This window comes from Urocitellus parryii, chromosome 13, assembly GCF_045843805.1.
Source record: "Urocitellus parryii isolate mUroPar1 chromosome 13, mUroPar1.hap1, whole genome shotgun sequence".
In the NCBI taxonomy this organism is placed as follows: domain Eukaryota; kingdom Metazoa; phylum Chordata; class Mammalia; order Rodentia; family Sciuridae; genus Urocitellus; species Urocitellus parryii.
Genome location: NC_135543.1, coordinates 40,818,548 through 40,834,770, shown reverse-complemented (window position 1 = coordinate 40,834,770; position 16,223 = coordinate 40,818,548). Strand labels below are relative to the sequence as shown.

The 16,223-nt window shown below is 34.5% G+C and overlaps 1 pseudogene; it reads right to left on the bottom strand.

Moving 5' to 3' along the window:
* Positions 1-12,855: 12,855 nt before the first annotated feature.
* LOC113191105 (jupiter microtubule associated homolog 1 pseudogene) lies at positions 12,856-13,210 on the bottom strand (annotated as a pseudogene).
* Between the last annotated feature and the right edge of the window lie 3,013 nt (positions 13,211-16,223).

Genomic DNA, 16,223 nt, shown 5'->3' with positions numbered 1-16,223 from the left:
AATGTAAAGCACTTATAGTGTAAAACTTCTATTTTACTAGATGGCTCCTCTCTTGTCCTTTGGCTAGAGAGGGAAGGATTTTGTTTTCTTTTTTTATTATTAAATTATTTATTAATTCTAATTTGTTATACATGATGGCAGAGTGTAATTTATTTTATATGCACAATAAAGCACAAATTTTCAAGACATTGATTGTACACAAAGTATTTTCACACCATTTGTGTCTTCATACATGTACTTAAAGACCTCTTGTGTCAGCACCCAATGATGTCCAGGTTGCTGGTGTCTGTTACTTTAAGTCCAGAATACATAAAACAAAAAATACAGCAATCAAAACACAAAGAACTCATCCTTGAACACTCTCTGATCTTTGAGGTCCCTAACTGGTCTGCTTTCTCTGTTCTATTTCTAAAGTCTTTATATATATATATTTATATATATATATAAAGCTTTGAAATTTACCCCCTATTTATTTATGTTGCTCTTGTATACTTGAAAAGTCTCCCTTGCAGGTGCGGGCGGCGGCTGTGCCCCTACTGTTCAACATAGTCCTCGAAACACTGGCCAGAGCAATTAGACAGTCAAAAGAAATTAAAGGCATAAAAATAGGAAAAGAAGAACTTAAATTATCACTATTTGCAGATGATATGATTCTATACCTAGCAGACCCAAAAGGGTCTACAAAGAAGCTATTAGAGCTAATAAATGAATTCAGCAAAGTGGCAGGATATAAGATCAACACGCATAAATCAAAGGCATTCCTGTATATCAGCGACAAATCCTCTGAAACGGAAATGAGGACAACTACTCCATTCACAATATCCCCCCAAAAAATAAAATACTTGGGAATCAACCTAACAAAAGAGGTGAAAGATTTATACAATGAAAATTACAGAACCCTAAAGAAAGACATAGAAGAAGACCTTAGAAGATGGAAAAACATACCCTGCTCATGGATAGGCAGAACTAACATCATCAAAATGGCGATATTACCAAAAGTTCTCTATAAGTTCAATGCAATGCCAATCAAAATCCCAACAGCATATCTTGTAGAAATAGATAAAAGAATCATGAAATTCATATGGAATAATAAAAGACCCAGAATAGCAAAAACAATACTAAGCAGGAAGTGTGAATCAGGCGGTATAGCGATACCAGACTTCAAACTATACTACAGAGCAATAGTAACAAAAACAGCATGGTACTGGTACCAAAACAGGCGGGTGGACCAATGGTACAGAATAGAGGACACAGTAACCAATCCACAAAACTATAACTATCTTATTTTTGATAAAGGGGCTAAAAGCATGCAATGGAGGAAGGATAGCATCTTCAACAAATGGTGCTGGGAAAACTGGAAATCCATTTGCACCAAAATGAATCTGAATCCCTATCTCTCGCCGTGCACAAAAGTTAACTCAAAATGGATCAAGGAGCTTGATATTAAATCAGAGACACGGCATCTGATAGAAGAAAAAGTTGGTTATGATCTACACGCTGTGGGATCGGGCTCCAAATTCCTCAATAGGACACCCATAGCGCTAGAGTTAACAAATAGAATCAACAAATGGGACTTACTCAAACTAAAAAGTTTTTTCTCAGCAAAAGAAACAATAAGAGAGATAAATAGGGAGCCTACATCCTGGGAACAAATCTTTACTCCACACACTTCAGATAGAGCCCTAATAACCAGAATATACAAAGAACTCAAAAAATTAGACAATAAGATAACAAATAACACAATCAATAAATGGGCCAAGGACCTGAACAGACACTTCTCAGAGGAGGACATACAATCAATCAACAAGTACATGAAAAAATGCTCACCATCACTAGCAGTCAGAGAAATGCAAATCAAAACTACCCTAAGATACCATCTCACTCCAGTAAGACTGGCAGCCATTAGGAAGTCAAACAACAATAAGTGCTGGAGAGGATGCGGGGAAAAGGGCACTCTTGTTCATTGCTGGTGGGACTGCAAATTGGTGCAGCCAATTTGGAAAGCAGTATGGAGATTTCTTGGAAAGCTGGGAATGGAACCACCATTTGACCCAGCTATTCCCCTTCTCGGTCTATTCCCTAAAGCCCTAACAAGAGCATGCTACAGGGACACTGCTACATCCATGTTCATAGCAGCTCAATTCACGATAGCAAGACTGTGGAACCAGCCTAGATGCCCTTCAGTAGATGAATGGATAAAAAAAATGTGGCATTTATACACTATGGAGTATTACTCTGCATTAAAAAATGAGAAAATCATAGAATTTGGAGGGAAATGGATGGCATTAGAGCAGATTATGCTAAGTGAAGCTAGTCAATCTTTAAAAAACAAATACCAAATGACTCCTTTGATATAAGGGGTGTAAACAAGGACAGGGTAGGGACGAAGAGCTTGAGAAGAATATTTACAGTAAACAGGGATGAGAGGTGGGAGGGAAAGGGAGTGAGAAGGGAAATTGCATGGAAATGGAAGGCGATCCTCAGGGTTATACAAAATGTCATATAAGAGGTAAGGAGTGGTAAGTCAAGAGAATACAAATGGAAGACATGATTTACAGTAGAAGGGGTAGAGAGAGAAAAGGGGAGGGGAGGGGAGGGGAGGGGAGGGGGGATAGTAGACAATAGGACAGACAGCAGAATACATCAGACACTAGAAAGGCAATATGTCAATCAATGGAAGGGTAACTGATGTGATACAGCAATTTGTATACGGGGTAAAAGCGGGAGTTCATAATCCACTTGAATTCAAAGATAACAATACAAATCCAACCACGAACCATAGAATACTGTTAGGAAGACAAATGGAAAAAAAAGTGAAAAAGTCTTGCTCATTAAAATTTTGACTGTTGGGACTCATTTTTTAATCCATTCTAAATATGGAAAATATTGGAGGTGATTTTTAGAAATTATTTAAGATTCCCACAAACTATGAAGTACTAATATCAATATGAATTATTTAAATTTATTCATCTTTTTGTGGGCACATTATTTCCTACATGTGATTTCTTAGAAAAAGTTCCAGAACTGACCCGAGTGATGATATATAAATTTAAATAAAAGATAAAAACTTTGTAAATTTCTCCTAACTTACACATTGTGTACACTTTATAACTTTTTATTTAATACCTCAAGGAAGTGCCAACTCAGTGTCTATGTGTATGGGTATATATTTAATGAATGAAATATTTTCGCTGAACATTAAAATAAATGGTTGGACTTCATTTTCCATTAAAATTTTCAGTATGGCATAATCAAATGTTATTGTACAGAACAAAAACTAGATAAATATTTTATTTATTTATGATTTTAATTGTGCAAACTTTTGTTAAAATGTTATATTTGTATTATAATACCAAAATAAAAATTTAGACATTGAATTCAATTTTTATTGTTAACAGGAACTCTTAATTGAGGATCCATCTGTTTCACTTAAAATATCTTGATATTCTATTTTTTACAGAATAGCAAGCTATTATTACTTAAAAAAATTCTACTAAATATTATAATCATTAGGTGACCAGAGCATTTTGATTGTTGAAGTAGAGTGGATAACTGCACTGAATGGTAAATAATTAAAATTACATCCTTGAAAGGGTTAATATGACTTTAAAATATGCTTAGCTTTCTCATATATTAAAGTAGTACTACTTGAACAACAATGTCATCCAAAGGAGAAAAATATTAGCTATATTTAAAATAGCAGGCACAAATTTTCTTACAGCAGGATACTAATGAGGCCTTGTTGATTGAACTTATCAGCAGAAATGTCCATTTTAAAAATCATCTCTAACCTGGCAGTGGAGAAAGAAAAACTAATAATATATAGGCCCTGTCCTTCATAAACTTTCAGTCCAATATATCTTGAAACTTCTTAACCTCTGAATATTAAACTGCAAGTGAAGATTTATTGCAAGGTTTTCATAAATATATCTTTTTCAAATATTTTATATAAAATTTTAAAGTTTTTTAGCTACTACATTATTAACCTCTATGTACTGAGAAGGCAACACAATTTCTTAATAAAAATAAATATGGCTTCTCTTCATACTTCAGGTCTTAAATATTTCATCTCCAGAGGATTTTCCCAAAAGTCATTAAAGAAGATAAAATATATATTTCAATCTCTTTCATAGAGTTTTATTTTTTAAACTACTTAATATCAATCCAATTATATATTTTTTTGTATTTACTAATTATTATTTTATTATGTCTTTCCTACTAGACCATATGATATTGGAATGAAAATGCTGTATCTAATTTTTTTTTTCTTTTTGGTACTGGGTATTGAACCCAGGTGGTTTAAGACTGAGCCACATCTGCAGCCCTTTTTCCAGTTTTATTTTGAGACAGGGTATCTCAAAGTTGCTTAGGGCCTCACCAAGTTGTTAAGCTCCTCTTGCACTTCCTATCCTCCTGCCTCAGCAACCTGAGTCGACTGGGATTTGTTCACAATTCAATTCCAAGAACATGGCACTTAGCATTAGATAACAATGTCCTCCAAAATTGCCCCCAAATTTAGTGAGCAAAATATGTTTTAATTTAAATGAATGTGCAATGAGATATTTTTATGATTTACTTTCCCTAGTATTGTGATTCTGTGCCAACACCTACAAAATTGAGGGTGGGAATGAGATATAATAATAGAATATGATAAATAGAATGAACTCGAGAAAGAAAAAATAATGATAGCCTATATTTTTTGGATTGCGTAAGGCTTTAATTGGATAATTTTTTTATTTTCATTAAGTATTTTCATACAAAAGAATAAAGTTCAAACAGAAAAGCACAAATATGCTTTTTAATAGTCATCTAGTAATGTTTTATGCTAAAGGTGCTAAATCTATTACTGCTTTTTATGTTGATCTATTAACTCTGACTTTACTTAAAATAGTCTCTTCTAAACTGCGAGGAAGGTTTCATTGCAGCACTTAACTATCACAACATAAAAAAGTAAATATTCCTGGGACTGGGATTGTGGCTCAGCGGTAGAGAGCTTGCCTAGCACATGCAAACCCTGGGTTCGATCCTCAGCACCACATAAAAATAAATAAATAAAATAAAGATACTGTGTCCAACTACAACTAAAAAATAAATATTTAAAACAAACAGTAAATATTCCTAATTGAAGCACTTAAAGTTATATTTAAAATATCTCAATATAAGTTATTAATATAATTTAGATTAATTTTTAGAAATAAGATTTTTATTTTTCATAGAAATCTGGCTTTAGAATCTGTTTTCTAAACAGCCCTTGTATCAACGCCTTTCCTAACTTTGCATACTGGAATCAAGATGACATATAAGAAATTAAGCTCAGTTCAAGAGTCATACTGCTGAGCGGGTTTTAACTAGGTCTTTAAAGGTCTATCTCTATGTAATATTTACAGATGGTGTATTTGTAAATCAGACTCACAGGAGTCATGGGTCTTAGACAATGCTTAGCTAATTCCAAATTTTACCAATAATTTAAAAGATACAATCCTTGGGTCAGGAGAAACTGTTTTCTTAGGGAAGTCTGAGACTAGTGCAATTCTCAAAAATGCCTCTTTTCTCCCAGATTCATATTTTGGGTTTGCGTTTAAGAGATGAACCTCCTGTTCAGCAATATACTTAGAAGCACTGTGAATGTCAAAGAATTCGTTAGGTTGTGGAATTTTTCTATTACATAATTCATTAATTATATAGCTAAACTTGACTGGCCTTGACTTTCCAGCCAGCTATACCCCATAAACTCATAAATCCCAGATTTATTTTCAAATAAATCATCACATTATATCTGCTAAAAACATTTTATAAATAGGAAATTTGATATGTCCACTAGTAAATAATATTAATTCTTTATGTAGGAGGTTTGTTAGAGAAAAATGGGGTGGGGGTTCACTACATTGGTATGATTATAAAGAGGTTTAGTTTAAGTGCTTTATTTAGTTTGGTAGTTCAGTTCCAGACATAGAATGAATGATTTTAGAACAGCACCTGACTCTTATTCCCATTGATCAGAGAACTGGTCTGATACCAGATATGAGTACTTCCCTCGTCCCTAAATTCCTTAAATGGTAAACAGATAAAGTTAAGCTCAGAATTACCTACATTTTCTCAGTGCTCCATAAAAATGTCATCTTCATATTCTTAAAAATGTTTAATTGATAATTTCAACCCTTTTATATGTTAAAAGAGAGATTCAAATATTCTACATAATAATGAAGTAATATGTCAACTACAGATTTTATATACAAAATTCTGTTCTGCTTATACAATGATATATAATCAGATTTTATTAAACTACTTAATAGTCATTTTAATTATATATGTATGTATACACACATATACATATATATATACACACATATGATGTATTAAGTATCTTATTATATCAAATATGCTAGTATAGCTTTAGGTAATCTTTGAGAAAAAATATGTAAAAGTGTATACTAGTATATCTTCAGGTAATCTTTGAGGAAAATATATAAATATCAAGTACTTAAAGGAATCAAAATCTCTTGAAACTTTTGGGAGGCTGAAATTCCAAAGCATTTCAGACATAGGAATACAACTTCAATCCATTTTACCTCAGTACACACCATTCAACTTCTTATGCATAAAAGCTTAAATGCCAATTCTAACAACTCTGCTCATGGTAACGTTACCATAAATAGATAGATGGTGTATCACGGATTAGCATAGTTGCTGCTCTTTCTTTTAGTTTGTAAGGTCCTCTTTCATAGCATCTCTCACTTTTTACATTTCAGTGCATATAAGGGTTCAAAATGAGGAGTTAATACAACATCACTATCTTGATTTAATAGCAAATAGCTCATCCTTTCTTTTGCAAATATTTTTTACTGGTTCTTTTTTGTTACACATAACATTAGGACTGATTTTAACATAATTATAAAAGTATGGAATATAATTTGCTCTAATTAATTCATCTGTACTTACCTCCTCCCTTTCCCTTGATCCCTTTCCTCTACTCTAGGAAAAAAAAAAATCCCAGCTTCTCCTCTGTGTATTATTTCTAGTGTACCAGTGACTCACATAAAAGGCGGCCCTAGGGTTTCAGATTTCAGAGATGATGATTTCCTTCCTGTGCAGGCTTGTGTGATAAGATGTGTCAATCTAAGCAGTATGCAACTTTTGGATGTATGTTTTTAAGACTGCCCTTGAAAGAAGGCTTGGGTCACAAGATTTAAAGACAAGACAGTTTAGGATAGAAAAGTGTTAGGAGGCTTTATTTTATTTTGTTTTGTTTTATTGTTTGTTTGTTTTTAGTTCCACCATGATTGATGGCTAGGTGTTTGAACTAAATGTTTACTGGAAGAATCTGGCCTTGCAAGAATAATTTCTTCACAGGATTTTTATTTGAAAAATGAAATACTGTCATGTAGACACAAAGATACAATATGATAATTTTAGTGGATTCAGTCTCATTCTTTAACCTTAGAATAAGTTTATAGGTTTCCCTTTTAGGAGACTAGAATTACCAAAATTAATGCTAGCTAATAGTTCTTTTTATAGAGAATAACAGTATCAGAATTGAAATATATCAGTAGGTCTTCTTTCACCTAAATAATGTGGTCAAGAAAGAAAGAAAAAAAACCATGGAGAATAGAGGAATCAGTGAACTCACTAACCTAAAATAATAACCTAGTAAATTTTATTTTATTTTTCTTTTTTTTACCATCCAAAGCTTGTGACATATATTTGAAACTTCTACTCAGTTCTGAACTTGGATATAAAAATATTTAATCACACACTTAAGACCATAATTATAGAAAAGTTGCTACACCTAACCTATACAAAAATAGTTCACGGAATTTACACTTCAAGTTTACAACAGATAAGGCATTGAGTTAATTTTATCATTTTGACTGGACAGCCATTTATAAATTATCTCAAGAGTTATTAGAAATTCACATTGACATTTAATTCAATTAGTTATATACTGTCAAATTGATACTGAATGTTGATTATGCTAAAGACATATTTATATATAGTATATTAGTCTTCTGTGGTAGTTTTAAAGCATGAAGAAAGTTTTGAACATTTTTCAAAGTAACTGGTGAGGGCTTAGTCACCTTCCCTAAGAACTGGGTTGAATTTTGAGACTTTTAGAAGTGAATCGGGTGTACCTTTGTAGTGTAACTGAACTGTGTGACTTCTGAGTTTTGTTCATAAAAGGTGAAAGGTGATCTAATATCCTTTCTTCTAGAAGTCCTCATCCTTCTTGTAAGCACCCCATCTGACTTGAAGCCAGAACACTGTGAGCAAACAAAAAGAGTCCACAAGGATAGGCTAGAATAGAGTCCAAGAGAGAGAGAGAGACTTGCAAGCATCCCTTTCAGTTCCAGATCAAGAGACCATTTTATTATAGAAACACCAAGAGTCACCATATCCTAGACAGACTCTTTCTAACTTCCTGACCCACAATAGCTATTGGAGATGTGAAGAAACAGCATTTAAATTACTTAGTTTGTGGTCATTCTCTATTTACTTCAGAAAATCACATCCTCCTAACATATTTGTGAAGAAGACATTAGTATAGGAGAAAACTGGACTAAAATACGTTAATTTGTTGCAGTTGCTGTTCATTAAATATGTTGGATGAGTAATTATTAAGTACCTACAATATTCCAAGCATTATTAATATTTGTAAATGGAGTAGTAAGTAAAAGAGATGCATTTTCTATATCATAAAACACAGAATGTAGCAGAGTAATTTTGCCAAAGCAACACAGAAACAATAAAAGTACAGGATAAAAGATTTCTTTGGGGTATTTATAGTACTGTACCACAAGATGACATTGATTTAATGGTGACTTTAAAATAACTTAATGTATTAAAATATTACAAATAATATTCAAATTTATATAATGAGCCCTAAATTGTAGTTGATATACTTTCACTTGTGTAACCATGCTGATTTATGCCCTCCATTGGGCTATTTTTTTCTTTATTGCACATACTTTTTTAGGTTTACTACCGAGAAATGAGTTTGGACAACAGATATTTTAATTGTATTTCCCCCCACTGAAGACCAGGTGTTGCCTATCATACATTACCAAATGCTCATGCAAAAGTCGAAGTACAATAAAGTCTTCATATGCTGTTTAGTCTTGAACAGGAAACAAAACTATCCATGCAGCACATGTGCTATACTTGGCTGCACAGGTATCAGCAAATCAAGAGGCAGTGATTATTAATTAAGTACAAAAGAGATGGCAACAGTTCAAATGGAACACTGATGATCCTCTTAATATATCTGCCAACCTACTTGCCTTAATCTAGAAAAGATTGTGTACTTGTCTTGGGCTTAAATCACAAAGAGCACATTCAAACCATTCTAAAGACAATAATGACATGCTCAACACTTCAGTTGCAGAAGAACTTTCTTCCTCTTATTCAGAAAATTGTTACCAATTGCCACTTTTGCTTTTACATCTCTCCAACTCATTAAACTTTGTGAGGCTCCACTGACAGTTAAAATAGATTTCAGTAGCATTAGCTCCAATTTCAGTATATTAAATGCTGAGGATCAGAGAGTGAAATATTCTGATTAGGTATATTTACCAGACTTTCTTAGAAGATGCAATGGGGGAACTTAAAAACTAGAGACTAAAATATGTGCTTACTTTTATATCTTATAATGCCAAATGGTGGATCATGATTCTAAAGTGAAATTGCTTATATTGCTACCTAAATGAAGGGGAAAAAACTTTCTTTATTATTTCTGTTTCCAGCTATAACTCGTATAATTGAACAACATCCACTAGATGAGTTAGATTAGATCTTGCCTCTTAGGTCATAGCCCAGACTTATGAATATTTATAATGGGAAGGGAGCAGGGGAGGGGGAGAGGGAAGAGGAAGGAGAGAAACTGGGGTCTTAATTAGAACAAAATATATTCCATGTTTATATAATTCTGTCAAAATGGATTCTACTGCCATCTATAACTAAAAAGAAACAATTACAAAAAGAACATTAATAACAATAAATAAATATCTATAATGAACTGCAATAGCTGAAAATGATTAAGTATATGGCTAGGAAGTATCTACTAAGACAGAATGCCTGTGCATCCACAATGTCAAGTACTCCATAGGTTATAGGTCAGAGGATAACTCTTGGCATATGGTGTTGAAAAAGTTTACAAGGCAAAAGTAATTTATTGCTGATTGACTAGTGAAGCTCTTTCACCTGGGGACTGGCTGCCTGACTTTCTAATCATGGCCAAGTGAGGATGGTAAGTATTATGATGTCCTGATTATAGTCTAAAATTCCCCTGGATACCCCAGGTTCAATTTTTCTTACTGATAATCAGTCAGCCCAGCTTGACTACATGGTCAAAAGGACATAAATCCCCAAATCTCTTTGATGGTCATGGAGATAGGCTACTCAGATCTCCCTTAAAGGGAAAACCTGCTGCGGGAAGTGAAGCAAATTGGTAATATTTCAACTGCTACAACTTCAGGATGCAGTAGAGTTCACACTGTGCACTCATGCATGATGAGCTGCTCCCAGTCAGCATAGCCAGGAGCTGAGCCATTCCTCACTTGGGTGGGGCTCTGTCAATTAGAATCTTTTTCCATGGCTCCTGATTACCTTACCTGAAGCTTTCTGAGAGTTGTACTACAGTCGAAGAATCCTTCTAGAAAGATCCAATTGCTTTCATGCTGCTACTAAAGGAATTAGTCTTGCTTTGTGGTCTGAAGCTTGTCGCCATCTCTCTTTCTCTAACTGCATCATAACCTTTGTCATGGCCAAGATTTCTTCCAATAACTTCTGTGTGTTGGGACCAGTGACTGAATTATGAGTCCCAAACTGTCCAGTGACAGAGGTGATTCCCCTGTGGAGAACTCTCCTTGTGAAGGTTCTGTAAGAAAAGCACTAACTTATGTGTGAATATCTTTGGGTGGTCTTTCCTGAAAAGATGATAAATTCTGGGTGGAGGGAAATATAATGTATGAAAGCCAAGAGAAGAAAGAGAAAATAGAAAGATGTTAAAGCTGGAAACAAGTGTATCTTCTTTGAAATGAAAAAATACTATTTTAAATTGACAAATTTGAAGACAGGTAGCATGGTCCCATATTTCAGAGCTCCCTATAGTGGTAAGATCTAGCAAAGACAAACAACTATTTAAAGGTATCAGTAAGGTAATATGTTCACTGAAAAACATGAACTTGCTGTGCATGTGTGAGGCCCTGAGTTTGATCCTCAGCACCACATAAAGATAAATAAATAAAGGTATTATGTCCATCTACAACTAAAAAATATTTAAGAAAAAAAATGTCATCCAATTTTGGCAATATTTAGAGAAGCAAAATTAAACGTACATTTTTTTTATTAGAAAATAAGAATAACTGACACATACGGAATGCATTAGTCAGCATCTTCTTTGTAGGGACCAAACTACCAACAAAGACAAGTTAGAGGATGAAAAGCTTATTTGGGGCTGATGGTGTACAGACTCCATTGCTTTCTGCCCAAGATGAGGCAGCACATCACTAGGGAAAGGCCCAGCAGAGGAAAGTTGCTCCCCTCGTGGCAGGGTCAGGAAACAGAGACCAAGAGAGAAGGAGGACACAGGGAAGATGTACCCTTCCAAGGCACACTCCCAGGGACTAACCTTCTCCAGACATAATCTATTGGCCCATGGTTAATAACCAGTTCATTCAAACCAGGGGGAACTGATTGGGTTGTAGCTCTTCCAATTTAGTTATTTCACCTCTGAATATTCCTGCATTAACAGGAGCCTTTGGAAACAACTCATTTATAAACCATAATAAGGAGCTAAGTTATCAAAATAAAAACCTAGAAGATAAACAAAAAGATAGAACCAAAAAAGAAGAGTAAATATAATTATTCTTTTTATATTTAAAAATAAGATATCAAATATGTAAAGATTTTAAAAATTCAATTCACAAGGACAACAGTAGAACAAATTCACTCTTCTAAAACAAACACAAATACCTACACACACACACACACACCCCTTGCACAAGATTAAGACAAAGAAGAAAAAGGATAAGAAGAGATATAGTCTAGATCAAACATAAGTTAAAACCAGTAAAATATTACTACTATCGAAATTTTAGACCAAAACTTTGAAAATTTATACAAAACAACAGTTGTCTCTAAGGACCAATTATGCAAATTGTCTCAAAGAAAACAGAAAACCTCAATTGTTATTAAGAAATGGATTTAGTTATTAAAAATTTACCATGATAGGACCACCAGCTCAAGAATTTTATTATTTAGATCCACCAAACACTCCAAGTACAGACAATTCAAATTTTATATAAAGTCTCATTTTTTAAAAATTTATTTTTTAGGTGTAGATGGACACAACACAATGCCTTTATTTTTTTTTTTTTAAAGAGAGAGTGAGAGAGAGAGAGAGAGAGAGAATTTTTAATATTTATTTTTTAGTTCTCGGCGGACACAACATCTTTGTATGTGGTGCTGAGGATCGAACCCGGGCCGCACGCATGCCAGGTGAGCACGCTACCGCTTGAGCCACATCCCCAGCCCCCAATGCCTTTATTTTTATGTGGTGCTGAGGATCGAACCCCTGGGTCCCACCCGTACTAGGCGAGTGCTCTACCGCTGATCCACAATCCCAGCCCAATAAAGTCTCATTTTTTAAGTGCATATTTTTAATAAAACATATTCAAAATATATAGAGTCAGGCTCAAGTTGTGCATTCAGAAGCATGAAGAAAACAAACAAAATTACAAAGTTCAGGGTAGTTAGTTAACTCAAGACCAGGCTGGACTTAGCCAGGAGGGTTTCTCCTGGGTGCTATAGGCACAGGGACCATGGGCCTGAGCACTGGTCAAGAAGGCAAGTGGTTTTTCTTCACTCTGCCCCAGGCTGCCTTGCAGGTCTGTGTCCCCATTTTTATGAATGTCACCTTCTCCCTTCAGATCTAAGAAGTTTCCACAGCTTACTTCTGAAGAATTTCTTCTCAAGATGATTCCAAATCTTTGCTTCCACCACTATCTTTGGCATCTGTCAACTTGGCCCAAGAAGGGGGATTTTCTTCAGGTGTTCCAAAGATGCTAGAGGCCATTTTATTCTTCCTCATGGATGATTCTGTTGGTTCATCAGATCCTAATGAGAAATTGGATCCACCAGCCCGAGGAGGCTGCAAAACCCAGGAGCTATTCCTGATCTTAGGGTCAAAACCCTTGAAGGTGTTGGTGTTGGTCATGGCCTCAGGGAGCAAGGTAGGCTGGTGCAAGGCAGACTGCTAAAATTGATGGTTGCAAGTGGCTCAGAAGAACTCCAGACCCATAACCGGTCACCACTGCATGAGCCTCCACCCAGAAAGTTTCTTATAATGTTAGATTTCTACTTACCCTCTTTTCAAGCATATCCACTTTTAGGTATTTACATAAGAGAAATTAAAATATATAGTCATATAAAATATTCTACTCATATCAATCAATTTTACAAATTGGATGGATTTAGGGGAAAAAAAGAATGAAGAACCATGGGAATTGCAGGTCAATGAATTTTAAATTAAAAATATTTATTCATGAAAGATAGAAAAAATTTAAATAAAACTAAGAAATATATAGTGAATGATTTCCATTCATTTAGACTAGAAATTGCATTCATTTAATAATTAAAACCATATAAAATGATTTTTAAGAGTCACAAATATCTACTGCATGAGCATTCCTGAGAAATAAGTGACATCAGCTCTATGGACAATACCAACTGCTTCTATATGGCCAACATTATCTGATTTATCTACATTTATATTAAAATGTAAATAAAAATGGAGATGAATATGTATTTCTTTTAACAAAAAATCTCCAAATATAAAAATCAATTTCCAGTAAATTCAGAATTATGATACCCATTAATGCCTCATATTTTATTGACAATACATCCATTTTCTTAGGCATTAATTAAAAAGTAATTTCAAAATTTGCCCATTAAAGAATTCTTTCATGTATATGGCTTATTGTAATGCTTTCTACCTTAAAATATTAGATTGAATTTCAAGAATATACAAATTACATGACTTATTACATATTTGCATTGAGCACTTTTGAGCACTTAAATAGTGTTTTAGATATTGGGATATTTATTTAAATATGCTGCCCAAATTTTGTGGTCTCAGAAATTTCAATTATAGATAGAAAGTTAAAAATAAATTCATATATTGGTAAGGGCTTCCAAAAGCATAAAGTAAAGCACATGAGTATTTCTCAAATTCTCTAAAGTCTGTGATTTCCCATGCATTACAGACCAGTACTTTTATATGTTACACTTTTTTTTTTTTTGCCTCAGTTACTCTTCACCACAATTCTCTGAAGTGGGTTCTAATAACTGATTTTCAATCAGAAAACAGAAACTCAGAGTTATTAAGTTACAGGATTATTTTGGATTCTGACTGATTGACTTCATTCTTACCCCTCTTTATGGAACATGCCAATCTCCAATAGGTTGTACTACATATTTATGCCAACCAATAAACCATTTTAATTTTCTATTTTCTGCATGTTTGTTGACTTGATTTGGGGTTCTATGATTTGTGAAAAATAAAATAAACATCAATAAATTAGATATCTGACCTCTCAGGTTTTTTTTTTTTTTACTTTTTTACTTTATTTTCACTTTTTCATTATAGGTTTTCTTGAACTTTTACATATTATTAATCACCTAAATCAAAAGTTAATTTTGTAAAATATAGCAATGAAAAGTGTCAACTTAGATTTTAAAATTGATTTATCATTGAAATAGGTAATTGTCCATACTGTCTTAGAAATGACTAATGTATATAACAAAATATTGTGTGACGTGTCAGTCTATCATGTCAAAAACTTATATAAAAATGGTGGTTCAAATACAATCAAGAAGTACTTACATATGGTTGGGGTGGCACTTGGTGGTATAGTATTTGCCTAGAACATGTGACATCCTGGGTTTTATCTCCAGAACCGCCCCCCCCACACCCGCACCCACCACACACAACTTATATGATACTTGTCAGATCAGATGGGAGAGGCTTTATTGAGATATCACTCCTGGGCGGAACTCGATCAGACCCACAGAGGGAACAGGGGAACGGTCTGAGGAGAAACCGCATGGAAGCTCCACCGGACTATACTTTTATGGGGCTTACAGCAGGATGGGAAGGGCTTGGGACAGGAAAAGGTGTTTCTAAGGTCCCTTGTCCCCTTGGAGTTGGTCAGGGGAGTTGGCTGAACTCCAGGATTGGCCAGGGGGTCCTGCGGATTGACAGGCATTAGTCAGGAGATCTGGCTGATTGACAGGTATTTCAGCCGGCATCTGATTGATGTTCTTTTCTGGCGGGCTGCTTTGTTCTAAGTTGCCATTAAGTTGCCACCAAGTCGCCACCACCGACCTAACAATACTTATTACCTCCATTCAGGTATCTTATAATACAGAGACAGAAGCACATGAACAGGTAAATAACAAGGAGATAAAACTGAATTTAAAAATGCAAGAATATTTTATAAGGTCATTACCTAATTAGATGTATTTTTATATAAAAGTAAAGTTTTTTGTTCAAAAAGAGTGTAATCACTATAAACTGAAATGTTCTATGCAGCTTTTATAATGGAGAGACAAGTCCCAGATTGGCTTTAAAAATTGTTTATGTTTTTGGTATTGATTAGCATTAGAGTAAAGAACCTAAGCTTCATTTAGCTGAGTTGTAAGAGAATTCAACAAAGGTAGGACTTTCAAAGCCATTGGCAGAGTTAAGAGAACCCACAAGCAATGTGAAGAAGTGGGTACCACAATAGAGAGGAGCCCTCATCATTGCTGAGATTGAAGGAAGAAAAAAAGGGATATCTTACTGGATCTCTCAGAGAGCTGCAGTCATGTATGAAAGCTTTATCTTACATAAAGAAAGAGCAATTGTCAAGCACTAGACCAGAGGAAAGGAGAAGAAGGGAGCCATAGCCCACACTCCACCCACTGCACACACTGCCTTCTCTAGCAGTATTCCTCATTGCCTCAACACACCTGGAAGTCAAATGGCTAAGAAGAACAAGCACTGCTTTCTGGTTAACCCTGCAGTGCAAATTCACAATCAAGAGAAGAAGAGAATGGACTGAATGAGAACAAATAATCAGCCCAGTTTCCATGGTCAAAGAGATTCCAAATTTATTCCCAGCCTAGAGGGAGAGAGGTGAGGACAGCAAAGGAATGGTAAATCCCCAGGACTCACGCAGGAAGGGAAA